We start from the raw sequence: 5,324 nt of genomic DNA on the forward strand, positions 1-5,324 counted from the left end.
ATTTTCTTAATCTTTTGGAAGTTTGAATTGAGAAAGAAAGTATAGAAGTGGTGAAGATAATGAAACGAAAGAAGCTAATTTATAGCAAAATTCCAAACACATCAATCGAGGCAAATCACCGCATTTAATCAAACAAATCTCAAAATTTCGTAAATACCGGAGAATCAAATCTTATAGATTACGAAGATTTCCTTTAATTCCTTGAATTCCGGAAATCAATCGTGACTACGTCAAAAGTTAAGGCGAACATTTAATTTTCTCATTTCACTCTTTTATGATAGCTTCATTTATACTCTTCCTATAAACGAATCGTTTTATCCATATTATTCGATAGTGATAAAACTTTATTTTTCAACTTATATTCATCATTAAAATATTCTTGTTGTAAACAATGAAGATCTCTATCAAATTTCATGACTGTGATTTTCACGAACTCCTCTTTGTTTGTCTGCCCTAATATTGTGGCATAAAATGCTCAAGGTTTTAAATGAGCTCAGTACTATTCATAACACATTTCATGTATCCAATTTACTGAAATGACTTGTATAACATCATCATTTTGAATGATATTCGCATTAATGATAAAATGCACTTCGTTGAATAACCTATAGAAATCATGGAAGGAGAGGTCAAACAAACGCGTAAAAGCAATATACCTATCGTTAAAGTCCGTTGGAATTCGCGTAGAGGCCCCGAATATACCTGGGAACGCAAAGACCATATGAAACGGAAATATCCCCATCTCTTCTCAACTGCTGATGCAAACGAGGAAACTACCTAAAAACTTCGGGACGAAGTTTTCAATAACGGGGAGGTACTATAACGACCCTCATTTTTTCCATTCTATATTTTTCCAATATTAAAAGCCCAAACAATATAATTAAAACTTAATGATTAAACTTTAATCAACAATTGTTAAGTGTTAAGAGTTAGAAAACATATTAATTAACTTTGTACAAAAATTGACAAGTTAATAAAAGATGAAAATAATAAACTGTTAGTCGACACTCACTGCTAATTAAAATTTATGCATTTATGTAATATTATAACTAATAACCTATAAGTAATAAATAAAAAGTGACATTTATATAAATAATAAAACAATTGGGAGCTAAATATATACAAGTCATGAATTAGTAAAAAGAAAATAATACTTATCATGTAGTAAATGTAAAAATAATAATAATAATAATAGTAATAATAATGAGACTAAAAAAATCTTACATCCTTATGTTGACTAAAAATAAAGTGTAAACTAGTACATCCTTATGTTGACTAATTATAAACTAGTACCACCTATTGTTGACTAAAAATTATAAAACAAAATAAAATCATTAATTAGAACATCCTTATGTTGACTAACACTCTAATACTTGCACTATATAAACACCTAGTTTCTCATTCACAAATCACACCAAAATTCTCTCTCAAAAACAATCTCTCCCTCTCCCTCTCTTGTGGTATTCGGATCTTCAAGCTTGTTCTTCGTGTTCTTCAAGAATCTTCAAGGAGTTCTTCAAGATTTTCAAGGCTTTGATCTTCCATCTTCATCGTGTTCATCTTTTCTTTGTTAATTATCTTGAATCTTCAAAGGTATAACATAAACCCTAAACTATTTACATAAACTTTGATCTTTGATAATTCATATTCATATTATAAACTTGTTATTCATAAGTATATACATAAACACACCTAGATTTATATATACATATATACATGTAAAAAAAATATTTATATATATATATATACATATATATACGAATTATATATACATATACATATTAAAACCTTAAACCCTAATTACACCTAAACTATAATTCTTAAACCCTAATTAATTAAACTCTAAACATTTATGAAACCCTAGGACATTAATTACTAAACCCTAGTTATTAATTACTACTTTAATTAACTAACCCTAATTAATGAAACCCTAATACTACTTATACTAGTACTTAACATGTATACACTATTACTATTACTAGCACCTATAACCTACTAATTATATTGTAGCACAAAAACATTTTGGGATATGTATTAGAGATGTATAGATCTTCGAACTTTCTTGACGAATGGTTTCTACGAGATTCTAGGCAGAGGGTTTGGATTTCCGATTTAAAGGGTCCTATGGCTCAAGCCCCTAGATCTAAATTAGCCATTCGAAGGGAAAGGGGTGATTGGAAGCTTATCTAATACGGCAAGTATCCTAAAATGGAAACACTCATAAAAGTAGAAACTCTCTAGTCATAGAAACTTAGTAAAATAAGAAACTTTCTAAAAATAGAAACTTTATAAAAATAGTAACTTACTAGGAATAGAAACTTAGTAAAACAAACTATACTTAAACACATACTTAAACTTAAACATGGGCAAAACACTTAACTACTCTTAAATGTCAATAGGTTGACTTTCCTGCTCACTCGTTCAACTCTCTATTCCGAGGAATAACTCTCTCTACTTACTAAGGTGAATTCATAGCCCCACTCTTTATTGCTAGCAAACTTATTTAACTTATTTGGGGTGAGACACATGCTGCTTTTACTATTTACAATTTAGACACAAGTACCAACTGCTAAAACTATGCTATACCCGGCTACGTCCGACTAAGTCCCTACAGTGATATTTTTAAGTGCTGCGGCATGCTTATTTATTGGGGGTAGGCCTATCGGGAGTAACGTCCCCGATACATTTGACTCAGTCTTTGTATTACTTGATAATGAAATTTAAACCGACAAGGACAGACACAACTTGTCATGGGGCAAACTTGAACGTTTAGTCTAAATATCACGCACTGGCATAACTTTTGGATCTGCGAGATCTACTTTTTGATCCTGCGGGAGATCAACTTTACAACTAAATCTTGTGGTCTAAAAACAACGATAACTACTTTTGTTAAACCTATGAACTTCACTCAACCTTTTTGGTTGACACTTTAGCATGTTTTGTCTCAGGTGCTGTTTGATTCAAGCTTTCTTATCTACTACTTATGTGATGCTACTTGGACTTAGGATCAAGAGATATCGCATTTATTACTTCTGCATATGAACAATTACTTTATCGTTATTTCCATTATTGTAACGACATTTCATTTTCCGCTGCGTACTCAATAAAGTTAAATTTTCTCATTTAGTATTGTTCTCGTATTATAATATGTTGGTTTATTTGATATTAGTAACGTTTCTTCCAGACCCTATTGGGAGGACGTTACAATGGTGGATGAAAGGGATCGCTTCTTCTTGTCTCCAATGATTAAGTAGATTACGAACCCATCAGATGAATTAGGGATGGCTGATTGGTTGATTCATTTTGATGACGCTGCTTCCGGAGCTTAGGTGAACATCCATGTTGGAATAGCTGTCGGATTCCGAAGAACTTGAACTAGTGGCGAGTTCCATTTCGTACGATTGAATAAAGAATTTTTCAATATGAAATGATTTTCGGATATCGGATGATATTCTAACTACATAGAATATCTATATATATACTACTAAAGATTTCGTAGATTACGGAGGAATTTACGGCATATGTCAGGCAAGTCTACAGTAACAGATACGCTAAGATATGAATTATCAGATACGCTAAGATATGAATTTTGTCTATACACTATTCATGCAGTCAATGCAGTAAAACGTGTCTAGACTAAGAATGATAAGCAGGTAATTTCCTAAGGATGATAAGCAGGTGATTTTTGACACAAAATGATAAGCAAAACTTTTGACATGCAGACACGGTCGAAGTCCAGACCCACTAATGCATCTTTACAACTATCAGTTAGACACACTAATGCAAGACCTGGTTCGCTAAGACCACCGCTCTGATACCAACTGTCGAGACCCGTCCTAATCCATCTGGACAAAATCATCAACATTTGGTTACATCGCGAGGTACTTGATCTCTATATGATACATTTTACAAACATTGCACTCGTTTTTGAAAGAAAAACTTTCATTACATCGAAAGTTGACGGCATGCATACCATTTTATAATATATCCAACTATAATTGACTTAATAATAATCTTGATGAACTCGACGACTCGAATGCAACGTCTTTTGAAATATGTCATGAATGACTCCAAGTAATATCTCTAAAATGAGCAAATGCACAGCGGAAGATTTCTTTCATACCTGAGAATAAACATGCTTTCAAGTGTCAACCAAAAGGTTGGTGAGTTCATAGGTTTATCGTAAACAATAAAATTCATCATTTTAATAGACCACAAGATTTAAATACAGTACACCTATTTCGTGTACGAAACCATATTTCATAATGCTTAGCAGAGTAGGTTCGTATCTTTTTCTCCCCCGTAGGTTGCCTCGCGATTTTTAATAATCGTACACATATCTAGTGCATAAAAACTAATACACATAACATGTGTATAAAAGTCATTCATATGAACTACAAACACCTGGTAATCGACCTTAACAAAATGCATCTAGAATATCCCCTGCATACCGGCATTCCGCACGGTCATGCAAAAAGCATACAATCAGGCCACTCTTTTAAATATGATGGTTGTGTACACCTCACAAACAGATCATATCTTTTAAAGATGGCGGTTGTATACCTATTTTGAAGTACTAAAGCAGTTCAAATTCTCTGACTGGGGCTTATCAAGGACCATAGATCTATCTTTAGGATTCACGTTAATTTGGGGCTCGGTTCCCAAATTCTCAGATTACCAGACTAAAAGGGGTGATATTCGGTGTACTCATAACTCATTCGTAGAATGTGTTACAGTACTTGTGTCTATTTCGTCAAACATTTATAAAAGCATTTCATGTATTCGCAGTTCAAAAACATATTTCAAAAGCATTTAATAAAGCTGTTGTAAAAACAGCGCATGTATTCTCAGTCCCAAAAATGTAAAGAGTAAAAGGGAATAAAATGAACTCACATATTGTATTTCGTAGTAATTAAGCATATGATGGCATTAAACAAGTGCAAGGTTGGCCTCGGATTCACGAATCTATATTAATTATATATATTTATATGTTGATCAATATATGTCTAACAATCTAGGTCAAGTCATAGTGTACCACAATCCTAATGCTCAAGACTAAAATGCAAAAGTCAACAAAAGTCAATTTGACTCAAAATGACTTCCAAAAATTGTATAACATAAATATAGTCGTTTTATATATTTAAATATATCTATCAGATTTTATTATAGTAAATAATACAAACCATTTATTAATAAATAAAAAGTTATATTAAAGTTTATTTATGATAAAAATATACTCTTATATTTCTCAAGTAATAAAATTTATACAATTTACTCAAAATAATAAATATATAGTAGTTTGTACTATTAATGTAATTATATTA

Source organism: Rutidosis leptorrhynchoides, chromosome 8, assembly GCF_046630445.1.
Source record: "Rutidosis leptorrhynchoides isolate AG116_Rl617_1_P2 chromosome 8, CSIRO_AGI_Rlap_v1, whole genome shotgun sequence".
Classification (NCBI taxonomy): Eukaryota; Viridiplantae; Streptophyta; class Magnoliopsida; order Asterales; family Asteraceae; genus Rutidosis; species Rutidosis leptorrhynchoides.